The following is a 16,213-nucleotide window of genomic DNA, read 5'->3' as shown; positions in this document are numbered from 1 at the left end:
CAGCAGTATTTCCTTTGGGACTTCTGGTGAAAACAGACCAATGAAAGACCACAAATCTTTTTTTTACTAGGGTGAAGCATTTACTGCCCTAATTAGCATTCCCATTCACAGGCTTTCGTTTTGGGAAAGTAAACAGCAGCATCCCCCGTGTTTGGGTTAAAGGGAATCTTAAATCATGGTAAAGCAACAGGCTGAGGGCAGGATGACAAGGACAGGCATGGCTTGTGCTGTGGCGGGCTACTAAGAGGCTGTCTTTGGCTAAGAAACCCCGTCTCGCTCGCGGGTTTGTGCACAGGGGCTTTCACAACTTTATTTCCACGTGGGTCAAAACGCAAAGAGCTGAGTAAGTTTCGCAAGGAAAATGAACGACAAGCTGGGCCGGAAGTCACCTCAGCAGCAGAAAGTTAGAACACAAGGCAGTCTACCTGTGACCAGGAAAATCAAACATTTCACCAAGGTTTCCAAGTCTTCATTTCTTCTTCTTCGCAGTCCCAACCGGGAACGTGGTGGCGGGGCGGAGGCGCTCACACTAAGCGATACCAGCCCATCCTGCAGCCGCGCCACAGTGGGGTCCCACTCCAGGAGCGGGGGCAGCCCTGGGCGCGCATGCGCAGCCGCCACCACGTCCCCGCGGCGGGGCCCAGGCCTCGCGAGCCGGCGCGTCGCGCGCCCTCGCAGGCTGTACTGCCCGGCGGGCGCCTGCGCAGCAGCGTCCCGGCGCGCGGGCGCGCGGACCGCCGGGTTAGGAGAGGTGGAGCGCCGGGAGGGCGCGCGGCTGGAGGCGACCGCCGTAACGGCGCGAGCGTGGTCACGTGGCCGCTGGTCACCGCCGCCACCCCCTCCTGCCCTGTTCTCTCTCAGGTCGGCCCGGGCCCGGTCGGTTCCGCCGCGAGCGCACGGCACAGACTGAGGGAGAGAGAAAAAAGGAGGGGGAGGAGGAGGAGGAGAAATCAGGGAATAGGAGCTGGGGAGCCCTTCTGCGCCACAGGTAAAACAAAATGATGACGATGATCGTTGAAAAAAAGAAAGAAAGAGAAAAAAGAAAAAGAAAAGCCCAAGCCCCTTCCCGGGCGTCCCGACTTCCTCCCGTGCGCCCGCACGTGCTGCGGCTCCCGCCTGGCCTCCCCTCTGCCGCTCAGCCTCCGCCAGCCCTCGCGCCGCCACCCTGCACGGGCCGAGGCCGCCCCTGGCCGCGATCGGTGACCGGCCGCCCGGCTGTCGGCGTGGGGTGGGCGGCGGGAGGGGCGCCCGGGGCTCCGGGGCGGGCAGCGGGCAGCGGGCAGCGGCTCTGGCGGGAGTCGGGGCTGGCAGCACGGCGGCCCGACTGCGGCTCTCCACTTCCTGCTTGTGACTGCCCTGGGTGTTTTGGGGGGCGCCCTGGGCCGCCCGACTTTCCTTCACAGGCCGGAAAGGGACCCGCGAGTCCCCAAACGTTGGCAGCATGGAAGGAGGCCCCCCACCCCATTTCTTTGACTTATTCGTAGTATGACTTGCGTTCATGCACTTGTGAGAACGTGCAAGTTGAGGCCTTTGAGGAAGGAGTAAAACTTTACAAAAGGACGAAAGTTGACTCGACCCCCCTTACCCCGCCGACAGAGGGGAACCTCTTTCCTGGAAAAACAACACCTTGGGAACCAAAAGTTTGTTAATTACTGTTACATATTTTCATTTCAGGAATGTGAACTGCGTTGTTTAGTATTTCCTAAGATATGATTTTTTTTTGGAAAGAGTTTTGGCCTATCCCCTCGGAACTGATTTTATTTTAGCCTGTAGAATGCACACATTTGGGCCAGATTGGGTCAGAGCTTCTAGACCCTGTCATTTCTTTTGCACTTCAAAAGTTTGTCCTAATAACACTGTAGCGGTTGTCCTGCTGCGCAAAATACTTAAAAGCAGAAAGCATTGAGTGTAGGTATTGCTGAGAAATGTCTTGAGTACGTTTGATTGGTATTAATGGCACAGAAATACATCAGTATATTGGCTGTTTTTCTCTTGGGCTTTTCCAACTCCGGGGCTTGGTTATTTTCATACTTTGTTTCTGAAATCAAATGTAATTGAACATTTAAAACATTTCACTGCTCTTTGCAGTACTGTCACCCAGGGCAGTGCTCATGCCGGCATGTGCGTAGGACTCATGGGGGCTCTTGTAAGAAGTTCAGATTCTGTGGCAGTGAGTTTATGGTGCGGCTTGATGTTCTGCATTTTGATAAGCTCCTGGACAGGGAGTGGGCCATGAGTACCAGGGAGGAAGATGACCTGTGTGAAGAATTAAACTGGTAACGTGTATCAGCGATCCACCTCTTCGCACAGGTGGCTTGGCAGGATGGGCGGGTGGTGAGGTGATGTGAGAGCCCCGAGCAGGTGTCTTTCAGCAGGCTGAACCGCTGAGGATCCCAGGGGAGGGAGTGGAGGTGTCCTGATGCCATGTGCTGGGTGCCATATCATCGCGTGGCCTGTGGCTTTTCCCATCGAAGCTTGGTATAGCTCTGGCAGGAAGGCCTGCTGAGCTGAGAGAGTGACTGGTTTTATCATGTGTCTGAGTGGATTGTGGAGGTGGAATTTCTGCTTGTGGCACTTTGTTGGAAGTGTCAGGTGGACGTTTTCTGGCTCGTCTGCAGCCGCAGCTGAGCAGTGCCGCATCCCCGAGCCTGGGAAACACGTTTGCAAACAAATCAGAGTTACTTTCTCGGGGTTCTCCTAAGAGGATTCACCTTTTTCCACTAAGGTAATATTTCCTAATGTAAATGTAAATGTTTAAAAGTGTCACACGTTATGGACATAAAAATAGTTATACTTCACATTTTAAGAATTTTCTGGAAGTGTATCAGTTACTTCTGATCCCATGATGTTTCTACTCTTTACTCCAGTCCTTCACCATTGTTTCATGCTATTAAGTTGTATTTATCACTACTTCTCAAGCACCTGTTAAGTGACCAGGACTGTTCTTAGCACATTAAATAACTCATTTCATCCTTACCACAGCAATTAAGCAAACAGGCAGGGACAGAGTAAATCACACACATGGTTTTACACAGCTAACATAGAGCTGCGATTCTGGCTGATACCATAGTGGAAGTTCTTAGCCACCTTGTATGTATGCTTCCTTTTCATTAAGAATTTATCATGTAGAAAGAAAATTAATGATACTGTCCAACACATTTTCCCTAGTATTGTTGAAATCTGAACCTTATTTTTAAAGTTTGATTTATCATCCTTCCTTTGTTTTCTCCGTTAGGCAGTGGGGACGGGTGTTCCAGGAGGCAGTGCAGCCGCTGGGTGAGATGCTGAGGGCCCTCCTGACTGCGGCAGGTGCTGGCTCACGTGCGTTGGTCCTTGCTTGCTAAGGGAGGCAGACACTGAACCTCTTGCTCCGTGCTCTGTGCCTGCTGAGCCCGGCTGTTGCCGGTGTCCTCGGGGATGGACCAGTGCACGGAGGCTTGCCCTTGGTCTGTTTGGCTCTGCTTCCCAGATGTTGCAGTTTGGAATTGTTCTCTGTTTGCTGCACCAGTCCCAGTTTCAGTGACTGTTCGCTGCAGCAGTTTCCATTAGTGCTTGGCAGTTTTTCGCTTCTTGCCTCTTGCCTTTGTCTACCCAGTATCTCCCCTCCCCCGCCATGAATTAGTATTTGTTATTCTAATATGTGAGTTTTCAGGGCTGACTGGATTGTTCTATGCTTAGTATTCCATATTTGTTATACTAAAATTTAGGTTTTGGATTAACTAGGTTGCTGTCTTTGTATTTGGTGAGTAAGGCCCTAGGAGCTCCTTTCCAGTGTCATATGGGTAGCAAGGAACCAGGCATTTGGGCCATCTTCCATTGCTTTGCTAGTCACATTAGCAAGAAGTTGGACCAGAAGTGGAATTAGTTGGGACTGCATTTGCCACTCCAACAGAAAATGTCTGCCTTGACTTGCTGAGCTCCTCTGAATCGCTTTTTAAATTCAGGCCACCAAAATTTTTGTCAGTGTGACTGGGGAGTGGGGATTACACAACTGAATGGAGATGCTTCTCTCAACATGGATGAATTACTAGGATGAAGTACTGCGTATGTGCTAGAATCTGAGAAACAAGAGGCAAGTGAGGAAGACACAGGAAGAGGGAGGGCTGACCACTGCGACTAGTGGCTCCAGTTGTTTATTTCTGGAATAATGATGAGTTTCGGAAAAAAGAATTACCAAATCCTGGCTGTAAATAATTGGCGAAGTTGGCTTACAAGCAGTGGTTGAACCTAGTGGTTCAGGTGCTTGCCTCCCATGTGGAAGGATCTGGATTTGAGTCCTTGCTGTGGCTCCTGGATCCTGCCTCCTGTCAATGCAGCTTCCCAGGAGGCACCAGCATCCTTGATAGGACTTGGGTTGAGTTCCCGGCTCTTGGCTTCGTCCCGGCCCGGCCCAACCCTGGCTGCTACAGGTATAAACTAGCGGATGGCAGGGCAAGTTAGAAAATGAAACCAGTTACCTCAAGTGTGCAGGAAGATGTTTACCATTCTACAGACATCACGTGAGTGGTTAAATAATGTCTGTGCAATTTTTTTTTCCTCTAAAGGAACACTATTAGATAAACTGAGTGAAAAGGAGAAATGATTTGTTAGAATTGTCCAAGTTCCTGTCCTTTTTCTTTGACTCTTAGGGAAGTGTTTGAGTTCTGGCTGCTTGCTTACGGCCTGACTTCTCCATTTCTTACCCTGGTACTGTGCTGTAGAGTGTGTGGCCACGCCAGTCATTGTTTCCGGACTTCACAGCTGAGTGGGCGGAGCTATCGCTTATAGTAAACCTGAAGAAGCACTTTCTGCATGTTCAAACAAGGGAAGGCTTTTATTGCTCTTTTCACTTAATAATTTATTTTTTAAAAAGTAAAGATACTGTGATACCTGTAATAGTACTGTGTTGTTTAGCCTCACAGTTTTTGTTATTGTTGTTCTTATGGTGTATTTATCTATTTGAGAGTCAGTTGTGGAGAGAGTCAGGAGGGAACCACAGAGGCCTTCATGTACCGGTCTGATCCCCAGATAGCCAGAATGGCCGTGCTGGGCCAAGCAGAAGCCAGGAGCCAGGAGCTTCTTCTGGGTCTTCTGTCTAGGTGGGGAGTACTGCTTTTGCCAGGCCATTAGCAGGCAGCTGGATTGTAAATAGAGTAGCCGGCTCCCATAGCGGATGTGGCATCACAGGTGTGGCTTTATTCTCTGCCACAGTGGCAGCTTCAGCATCACCACGTTCCTAGCGTAGATCATCTGTAGTGTGGGTTTTCATATCCCCTTAATCAAGAGCGACTGTATTTGAAGAAACTGAATGGCTGAAGCAATTAGATTCTTGTCACCCACATGCAAAAACTGGGTGGAGTTGTGATTTCCTATTTTTATGTAAGGAATATTTTTGTGTGTATAAAGAATGTGAGGGCTCACATTTCTTATTTTTCAAATGGCAAGGCCGTTTTTGTAGTGTGGTCTGTTTAATTATTTTTCTTTTGTCTACAGATTTGAGCCACCACCTTTATTAGATTCTAAATGCTGATATGTTCTTGGATCTATTTCTGTCATCTTGATTTTTCATGCATCACTAACAATTTCCTGTACATCTTAGAACATCACATTATCTTACTAGGGCCAAGCCTGCCTTATTAGTCTCTTTGTGAATCTTTTTGGATGAAATAAGCTATTGTTTTCATGGTATCTGATAGTTTTTCCAGTAAAATTCTTTGTTTTACTCATAGAAAAGACCCACAAATATTGGTAAGTATTATTTCTTCATTTCTAATATTTATGCTTCTTATTTGGTCTGCTTGCCTATTTCCTTTCAGAACAACTTTACTGAATTGTTTTGTACCCTGCTCTCCTGCTTTGTGTCTGACTTCAGTGGTGTGTATTTTACGTATTGCTGTGTTAAGCACTGTGCTGGCTTTGGCTAGGATGTATATGGTCACACACATGTGCTCTTTAAAATCACATATTAACTTACTTTGAAGAATACATTTTGACTCTTATCAAATGTGTTGTTTGACTTTTCTTGGAATAATATTTTCACCTGTTTGTCCTGCTAAAATGGTGAGTTGTTTGAGTATAATTACAAATTGTTCTGAAGTTTTTGGAATGAGCCTTATTTATAATATATTTCTTTTTTTGTGATAATGTGAGTCTCTACTTAATTTTTTTCAATATTTGTAACTTCCAAGTATATTAGACTTGCAGTTCTGTTTATGAGTTTGCTTTTTCAGATTTAGAGTTGATATTATATGTTTCATCAGAACAATAGGGAGGTTTTTCATTCTGTGGGTTCAGAAACAGTTAAATATCATGAGGTCTTTGGCTGTCAGACCCCAGCAGGACGGCCATGTAAGGCCCTTCTGTGGGCCAGGTGCTGCCTGATCCTGTTCTGGGCGCCTTGTGAGTTGACTGGGTCCTTCTCCACTGCCATTTCAACTGCTTTATATTTTTGAAAGATTTATTTGCAGAGTTCTAATGGGAGAGGGAGAGAGAGAGAGAGAGAGAGAAAGAGAGAGAGAGAGAGAGAGAGAGAGAGAGAGAGACTGGTCTTCCATCTGCTGGTTTACTTCCTAGATGGCTGCAGCAGCCTGGACTGGACCAGTCCAAAGCCAGGAGCCAGAAGCTTCATTCAGGTCTCCCCTGTGGGAGTAGGGGCCCAAACACCTGGGCCAGCCTCCTCTGCTTTCCCAGGTGCATCTGCCCCTCCTCCCTTACTGGGCTATGTGGTAAGTGAATTAGGGGATGGAAGTTCTCTTGCTGTCTGTCTCTACCTTTCTCTCTCTAATTTTCACCTGCTCTCTTTCTTTCTTTCCCTCTCTTTACTTTTCAAATAAAAAATATTTTTAAAGAAGATGGAAAACGGTTGTAGACTTGATAAATACCTGAACAAAATGAACAATGTCATGTTGCAGTGACCGATGCCCCAGTGGCATTAAGCAAGTGTGATTTGAACAGCATCAGCTGCTGGCACTCCACCAGCAACAAGGTGGGAAGGGATGTTCACTGGAAGCTTAGGAGGCGAACCCGAAGAACTGCCTATCCTGCTAATCTGTTTCATTTGACCGGGAGCAAGGACAGAGTGGCAGGTCCTAGGTAGGCGGTACGGGAACAGGGTAGATTTCATAGCCAAGTTTGCCCTCTAGAGCCTAATCGGGTGCCATCTTGTATAAGGAGGCAAAGGGTATGAGACAGGACTGTGCATGCACTGAGCTAGGAATGAACTCAATTCTGGCTCCGTGAATTGCAACAACATGGCATCCTACAGGTTCCACCCAAGATAGGTCTGGGTAACTCTCAGATCTGACTACCAGTAGATCCAGAACTCTAGTAGTGGCATATTAGGCGCCATTTTGTACAGTGAGACAAAGGCTTTAAGACTGCAGGGACAACAGTGAGCTACACGTGTGGTGAGTTCAGCGAGAATTCACTGAACACAGTATATTGTACTGGTCCCATAGGGAACATAATACTGACCTTGGCATCATACAGATCAAAATAGGTCCATGTTGTACTCAGTTCCAGCAAGTCAGCACCAACAACAACCTAGCTATATAGGACACCTGCTAACTCCCTAATCCTGAAAAATGCTCTAACAGGAAGTGGGAGAAAGGTTATACAGATAATGGTGCAGCCTCAGCATAGGGTCACAACCGGTGGAGAGTGGTGAGCCAGGAGCTGGGGCTATGGAGACCATAGTGGAAGTCTAACATAAGAGCCCAGACCTGGAACTTGCTGGCGGGAGTGGCACAACTGACTGCAAACAAACATCTGTGTGCCCACCATAATAAGTAAAGTTGAATTGTAGACATATGGGTGACACAGTTTAGAAACCTGCCCCAAGAAGAAGAATCTGGTAACCAGAAGTACAATGACCAAGAGCAAAAGAAAAGACAAAGGTGCATTGGGTATTACTGAAGACTCCGCTGCAAAGGAGCACAAAGCTTTTGCCAAATTCAGAGTTAACTGAGGAATACATTGAGAAAATGGGGGATACAGTATTCAAAAACACTTGTTATAAAGCTTCTTATCAACAATGAGAAGCATGTAATGCAAGAGTTCAAGAAATTTAAGGAATATGTCACACAAGAATTGGATCAAATGAAAGCTGATATATCAGAAATGAAGAATACAGTGGAGCAAATTAAAAGTACAGTGGAGAGTCTCCAAAATAGAATGAATGATGCAGAAGAAAGAATCTCAGAATTAGAAGATATTTTCTGTCACCAGGAGGAAACAAACAAAAAGCTGCAAGCAGAGCTGGGTAAAGCTAAACAACAAACAAACAAAAATATTCAAGAATTGAAAGATACTACTAAAAAGCCAGATATAAAAGTTATGGGAGTCCCAGAAGGTGCAGAAAGAGATACTGGGTTTAAAAAGATATTTAATGAAATAATAAGGGAAAACTTCCCTAATCTTGAGAAAGAATTGGGAAATAACATCCAGGAGGGGCACAGAACTCCCAACAGGGTTGACCAAAAGCAGTTTTCACCACGACACATGATAATCAAGTTCTGTTAAGTTGAACATAAGGAAAAGATCCTTAAATGTACACGTGAAAAAATTCAACTGGAATAGAGGAATGGCAGTCAAACTCACAGTAGACTTCTCACAGGACACTCACTCTATAGGCCAGAAGGGAATAGAGTGACATATTCCAGATTCTAAAAGCAAATGTTGTCAGGCCAGGATAAGATACCAGCAAAGTTTTCCTTTGTCTTTGAAAATGAAATAAAATTATTCCACAGTAAAGAAAAGTTAAGAGAATATGCCTCTCCTAAAACTGCCCTACAATTGATACTTAAAGATGTTCTCTTGACAGAGAAGAGAAATAGCACCCACCAAAAATAAAGGCAAATGTGAAGAACATCCCAGTGAAATAGCAAGAGAAGACTACATCAATGAAAAACCCATTGCTAAAATGACAGGATCAAATTACCACCCATTCATATCAACACTGAATGTAAATGACTGACACTCATCAATCAGTTGTCATAGGTTGGTAAACAAAACCCATGTATTTGTTGTCCACAGGAGTCTTACTTATCTCACTAACAAAGATCAGCAGAAACTATATCATGGATTTTTTTTTTTTTAGTTTCATCTCTTCAAAACTCTCATTAAATTTTTCATTGACTCACAGATCATACAGTAGCATCATTTTCTTCAAGAAGGTTCTTAATTTTCATTTCTTCCAGGACACAATAGTCATTCAGTAGCATGTTATTTAATTTCATGGTGTTTTTAATTTGTTTTTTCTTCCTCTTGTTGACTTTGTTTCATGGGTTTTCATTTAAGGGGATGTACGGTAACTGTGTCATGGAGACTGTCATATTCAGTAGCATGTAATTTAACTTCATGGCATTGTAAAAAATTATTTTTCTTCCTGTTGTTGATTTTATGTGAGGCTTTTCGTATAAGGGGATGTGTAGTGACTTTGTAGTGGAGACTGTCGTATCCAGATATGAGGGTAAAATGCGGTATGCATCTCTACTTCCAGATCAAAGATGGACTCCCGAAGAAATTGTTTACTGTATCTGGACAATAGGATGCTGTCATTGTCCATGCCTGCAATGATGGACATATGATTGTTTATGAAGAACTATGCTATAGTAATAGAGAGGAACTCAGTGGCGCGGAAGGGATTTTGGGAAGGGGCAAGGGAAATCCCAGTTCCTATGGAACTGTATCATAAAATGATAAAAATAATAGTAAAAGAAGAAAAAAAAAGAGAGCGAGAAGAAAGGGGAAAGGGGAGCAACCAGGACCCAAACCAGTGACCACATGGGATACAGGGACACAGGGTAGATGATTAGCTCGCTGTGCCACCATGCCAGCTACATGCTGAAGGCTTCCAGCAACAATTCTAACTTCACATAATTCTTTAAAAAATTGTATTTATTGTTAGTAAATAGAAATATCATTGGGCATTGCTCTTTTTTTGTTTGTTTTTAAAGATTTATTTATTTGCTTATTTGAAAGGCCGAGTTAGGGCCCGGCGCGGTGGCACAAGTGGTTAAGGTCCTCGCCTTGCACGCCCGGGATCCCATATGGGCGCCGGTTCTATCCCGGCAGCCCTGCTTCCTTTCCAGCTCCCTGCCTGTGGCCCGGGAAAGCAATCGAGGACGGCTCAAGGCTTCGGGACCCTGCACCCGTGTGGGAGACCCAGAAGAGGCTCCTGGCTTCGGATCGGCATAGCATCGGCCGTTGCGCTCACTTAGGGAGTGAATCATTGGACGGAGGATCTTCCTCTCTGTCTCTCCTCTCTGTATATCTGCCTTTCCAATAAAAAAATAATAAAAATGAATCTTTAAAAAAAATAAAGGCAGAGTTGCATGAACTGGCACCCATATAGGATCCCTGTGCTTGTAACGTGAGGGTTTAGCCACTGAGCCGTTGCGCTGGGCCCCAGTATTTAAAATATTAGCTAGTGATTAACTTATATTAGATTTAAAAGACAAATAAAAAAAAAAAACCTCTTGATTTTCTGGTTTATTTTTAGCTTGAAATTCACCTCGAGGTTGTTTTTCCAGAGAAAGCAAGGGAGGATACTTAATAAAAGATGCTCAAGAGGCAGAAATGGCCGAGCTGTATTTTACCTGAGTGTATTGGTTGCATAGCTTGGAAAAATGCTGTGAGTTTCTTGGGTTTCCATATCCTCAATGATAACTGCCTCTGAAGATTTTAAATGACTTATATAAAATATCTAAAAGTTTATGCCATGCAAATAGTTATTATAAATAATATCAGGAGTGTCTTTGTATCTCCCAAACCTCCAACATCTGTAATTGTAATTGATCATTTGCTTTAGTTTGGGAATATTAATTTTTTTAAAAGTGGTTTTTTTATGTGAAAGATAAAGTTGTGGTGATGTGTGCACACCTCTTGTAGACGTGGGTCCATTCTCCAGATGTCCCCAACTGCCAGGGCTGGTCTAGGTTGAGTTCAGGAAGCTGAAAACCCAGATGGTTCTCCCACATGGGTGGAAGGGATCTAAATACTTGAGCTGCCTTTTGCTGCCTCCTAGGGTGTCCACTAACAGGAAGCTGGATTGGAAGTGGAGTAGCCGGGATTCGAACCAGGCACTTGATAGGGAATGCAGATGTCCCAAGTAGTGCTTAATCCTCTGCACCACAGCAGTCCAGGGAATATTAAATATATGTAGAGATCAAGAGCGGATATTCAGGGATTAGAAAGTGCAATTTACAAAATAAAAACAACTAATACATATTCTTTTACTCTTACAAGTATTTAATTTTCTGAAATGTTTTGTGGATAGTGAGTGAATTTTTATTTTATCCGTCTAGCTCTATTAAAGGAAAGTGATTGCACAAACGCAGAGTTGAGAAGTCCTGTTATTAACAGTTGTTGACACTGTTTACAGATTGTGCCCTTATTCCTTATGTTTAAGGCGATTCTTTTCAACTTTGATATTTTATGATATTAAAATGTGTGAAATATGCTTAATGAATAAAGGTATATCTTAAACTGATTAATGTAGTTGGATCTGTGTTTGAAAAGTTTTGTGGATTTGAATGGGAAGTCACTGACAGGAGGTCTTGAACATTTTTTTCCCTCTGAACAGATGTCTTGGCCTGCAGTGACTCCAAATCCCGTACTCCTTCCAATTTTCCTCTACTAAATAGGTTTCAAAAAAGTGACATTTTTATTATAAGTGATTGACTTATTTCAGGCAAATATTGCAGCTGAGTAAAGATTTTATCTCAATGAGGAATCTGTTGCTATGAATAAAATGTTAGATTCTTTTACTTTTTAAGAATTTAATGTATAATATTTTTCCTGTCTCTGTATTCAGAATAATGTTTTTGTGTAGTAAGCTGTCTTCAATGGCAAGTGTTTTCTTTTTTAAAGATTTATTTTATTTAATTTATTTATTTTTTTAAAGATTTATTTTATTTTTATTGCAAAGTCAGATATACAGAGAAGAGGAGATACAGAGGGGAAGATCTTCTGCCTGATGATTCACTCCAGATGTGACCGCAGTGGCCGGTGCTGTACCAATCCAAAGCCAGGAGCCAGGAGCTTCCTCCAGGTCTCCCTTGTGTGTGCAGGGTCCCAAGGCTTTGGGCTGTCCTCGACTGCTTTCCCAGGCCACAGGATGGGAACAGGGCTGCTAGGATTAGACCGGCTTCCATATGGGATACTGGGGTATGTAAGGCGAGGACTTTAGCTGCTAGACCAACCGCACTGAAGCATGTTTTTGTGAAATTCAGAGGAGAAGCATCTAACTCAGTGGTCTGGTTTGGAGCCACAATTAGTGGTGAGGAAGTTTGAGCTAAGCACTGAAGGATTGGTCAGAATGGTGAAGAAGGAGGTGGGGCATTCCTAGGAAAGGGAAGGCATGAATGAACGCAGGTGCAAGATCCACAGCAATTAAAGTGTGTGTGTGTGTGTGTGTGTGTGTGTGTGTGTGTGTGTAATCTGAGTCAGGTCCCTGCTGCTGCTGGAGCATCAAGTTTGCAAGGACCCTGAGATGGGGCTGAAGGGCCGGAGTGAGAGTGTGTTTTATTGTGGTTTTCAGAGTGTAGAAAAGTTCAAGGGTTGCTGTCCTGGAGGTTGGGAATGTTAGCTTATTACAGTAGTTTGGAAAATAGAAAGTGTAGGAGTTTTCATTGGCTTCGCTTTATGTCTTGAAGTGTTATTTCACGTAGGTGCTAGAAAGTTCCTAGCTTTTCAGTTGCTGCCCTACTCTGACACAGAGTTATTTTATGTTGTTTGATAATCTAGAGTTATTTGAAATAAGAATGGGCAAATTGCACATAGCTCTTTGGATATTTTGGTGTTATTCTTGGGAGATCACCTGACACAGGGCTTGTAGTGGTGTTCAGTCCTAAGCCTGGCGCAGTTCAGTCCTAGTCGGGAAGCAGAGGGGATCACCGATGCTTTTCCTTGGAGAGCTGGAGGGCTGCTTTGCTCTTCTGGAGCCAGGTGACTGCTGGAGTGTGATGACATGGAATGGTTTCACAAGAAGTTGGGAGAAATTTCCTCTGTTTCCTAAAGTAGTTTCTGATATTGAAGAGTGACAGATTTGCAGTGTGACATTTAAGTTTTAGTAAATGTATCTTTTAAAATATCAAAATCCTGCACTTGAATAAGATCCATTTTACAAATTGCTTTTAATGTATATTCCCTAATTTATTCTGATAATACACATAAGGTAGATGTTATTATTACTGTTTTTTCCTTCCTCTCATCCTTTAAAACACTCAAATCTAGGTTGTCTTAAACTCTAGTGGGGTTTCTATTTTATATACATGAACAAGAGAGCATTTTTGTTCTCAAGAGCTAAAGTGCAATACATAGAGACCTAAGAAATAAAAAAATACAACACTATATTGAGAGAATTTTAAGGGAGATTTTTTTCTCTCCCCCCCGCCCCCGTGGATAAGCCACGCTTTTCCACATTTTAGCTTCTCTAAAATTGGCAAATGTCTCAAAATCTGATGGCATCTCTAAATTTGTGGAAAGCTGTATTTTTAGTATCTCAACAGCATATAGGTCAAAGCTGTTTAAGTGCCATGAAGGATTTACAGCATCCACTCAAGAAAGCCATGGTGCACTAAATGAATGATGTGTGCTCTAAGAGAATGACATTTAGGGCTCGGGAATGACGTAACGGGAGGACACCGTAGGTAGGTGGCGTGAGTGTGTTTCTGGGAGACTTTGCAGATCCAACGGTGGACAGGTGGAATTTTATTCTGTAGTGAGTGGGAAGCTACTAAAGGTTTTGAGAAAAGAAATTTGCTAATTTTAGGCTTTGAATTTTTTTATCTGTACTAGAGTTCTTTTAAAAAGTTTTTGGAAAATGGAATTAAAAGATGATTTAGTTAAAAAATATAAAATCTAGGTGTACAGATGTCTTGAAGGGTCTGGTGGTGTGTTAAACCGCCACCTGTGATACTGGCATCCCATACCAGTTCAAGTCCTGACTACTCCTCTTCTGGTCCAGCTCACTGCTAATGGCCTGGGTGAGCAGAAAAGCATGGCCCCAATCCTTGGACCCCTATACCAATGTGGGTGACTGGGAAGAAGCTCTGGGCTCCTGGCTTTGGACTGGCCGAGCTCCAGTCCTTGCAGCCATTTGGGTAATGAACCAGCAGATCAAGTATCTCTCTTGTTTTTGCTTCTTTCTCTGTAGCTCGGCCTTTCAATAATACATACATAAATAAATAAGATTGATAATTTTTAAAAATTGTATTAAAATATTGAAAAATGTGAATTATGAGTAGGATATGTATGATTCATTGCTATTCATTGCATGAATAGGATATGTATGATTCAATGCTTCATTGTTAGGGTTCTTCTGAGATTTTTCTGTTCTTGAGTTAGTTAGGAAATTGTGTGTTCATGGACTTTTATTTATTTACATGGTTTATGTGATTTGTTGACATATAATTGTTCATAGAATTCTCTTTTTAGAAGAATATTTGTCTGCATGATTGTGTGTGTGATAAAGATGTCTTTCATTTAGCCACTTGCCAGATAGCCACCACAGCCAGACTGGTGCAGGCTGAAATGAAGAGCCAGAAATTCAAGTTCTTGAGCCATCATCCTCTGCTTTGCAGGCATATTAGCAGAGAGCTGAGTTTTAAGGTTTGAATTGGTGCTCTGTAATGGGATGACGGTGTCCCCAGTGGTACCTTAACTCACTGGCACAACACCTGCCACTGTAGTAGGCTCTTACCTGACTGTAAGGTTGACTGTAATGTTCCCATTTTCATTTATGATTTTAGTTATCAACTCTGTAACCTTTTATTTATCTATGTAACTAAAGGTTTTCTAACTAGGTTGCAGTTAACTGTGGAGGGTTTTTAAATGTTATTGATAGGAGAGAATGGATGTAACATTATTAATGATTTTTTTCCCAGAAAATCAGGATCAGTTTTTATTTGTAATAAAATATATTGCTAGTAAAATGAAGTGGATACAGGGCATGACATATGACTTTTGTTCTTAAAAGAATATAAGGCAATTTAAGTATAGTGCAATTAAAATTTGTAATTATTCGTGACTTTGAACTTAAATTGTTTCCAATTATATATTGGTTTAAAGTTTCATCTATAGTTATATAAAAGTTTATAATTTTTAAACCAAGAGCATTTACCAAAAGTTACTATAGAGTTTAGAAAATCCAGGAACTTAAATTAAAACACTTTAAATAACCTTTAGTTAATCATTTTTATTTACTCTTGTAAGAGAGAATTTAAATGCAAAAGTGATAACCTCTGCCTCTTTATACATAATGTGAATCCAATCGAAAGGTGACTGAAAATTAATGACTTTATTTTTAAAAAGTCAGGTTTTAAAATTTTAGATTAGGTCTAGTTTTTCGTTAAAAGGCTTTATATGAAATATAAGAATGGCTTAATTATAAAATTCATAAAGATAATTTAAAGTCAGAAGATTTAATTTAATACAATTTAAACTAAAAAATATAATTATGAATAATTATAACTTCCAGAATCGTATGGGATTTGAAATATGTCATATAACCTTTGTAGATATTTTTATAAGGTGACAACAGGCATGAACTATCTCCATTTGATTTTCTTGCTAATATTTGTAATTTAATACTAGAGTTAATCTTTAATTGCTGAAAAAGTGTTATCTATAACATGATTACCAATTAGTCTATAATGCAATATGTAATATGTTGTACGGATCAACTCTTGAAATATAACACAATTTTAAAAGAACATCTTACTAGCAAGTTTGAGGGAGTGATATGCCTTATAAAACCTACAATTATGGAAACATTTTCTGTATGTAATTATGTTTTTGTTTGTAGGTATGTTTTTAAAAACCTGCCTTTTTTCACCACAGAAAAGACTTGAGCTGGCTAATAACTCAGAATTTTATTATAATGTTGAATAAAAACTCAGAAGCTACAATGAGTCCTTTTTCTTTATGTGGAATGGATTGGTAGTGAATTTAAATTGGCAGTAAGTTCAACTAAATTTCAAAGTTTGCTATTAGGAAGCCAAATGTTCTCCTGCCCGGGACCGTTGTGTCTGGTTGAAATCATACACTTTTTTCTCTTCTCTGTATATTTCCATCCTAACATTCCATTTTATTCTAAACTATCATATTAGATGTTTGGTGTCTTTCATTGCTCAGTTACTTTGCATCAGTACAGCAATATACTAATTTAGGGCACAATTTCTGCTATTTATAAAGACTTTTCTTCTGTAATTTTTCCAAGTGAAGTAAATTT

At 42.0% G+C, this 16,213-nt stretch overlaps 1 protein-coding gene across 1 annotated transcript in view; it reads left to right on the top strand.

Moving 5' to 3' along the window:
- The first annotated feature begins 775 nt into the window (after window positions 1-775).
- Window positions 776-16,213, top strand: part of TBC1D5 (TBC1 domain family member 5) — a 354,778-nt gene continuing 339,340 nt past the window's right edge. The window contains exon 1 of the mRNA XM_040963401.1: window positions 776-988. The gene's annotated coding sequence lies outside the window, so the exon portion shown is untranslated. The remainder of the gene's footprint in view (window positions 989-16,213) is intronic.

The sequence above is a fragment of the Ochotona curzoniae genome, unplaced genomic scaffold, assembly GCF_017591425.1.
Source record: "Ochotona curzoniae isolate NIBS_2020 unplaced genomic scaffold, NIBS_Ocur_1.0 contig_1302, whole genome shotgun sequence".
Taxonomy (NCBI): domain Eukaryota; kingdom Metazoa; phylum Chordata; class Mammalia; order Lagomorpha; family Ochotonidae; genus Ochotona; species Ochotona curzoniae.
Note: the sequence above shows the minus strand (reverse complement) of the source record. Positions and strands in the feature narration are given on the sequence as shown.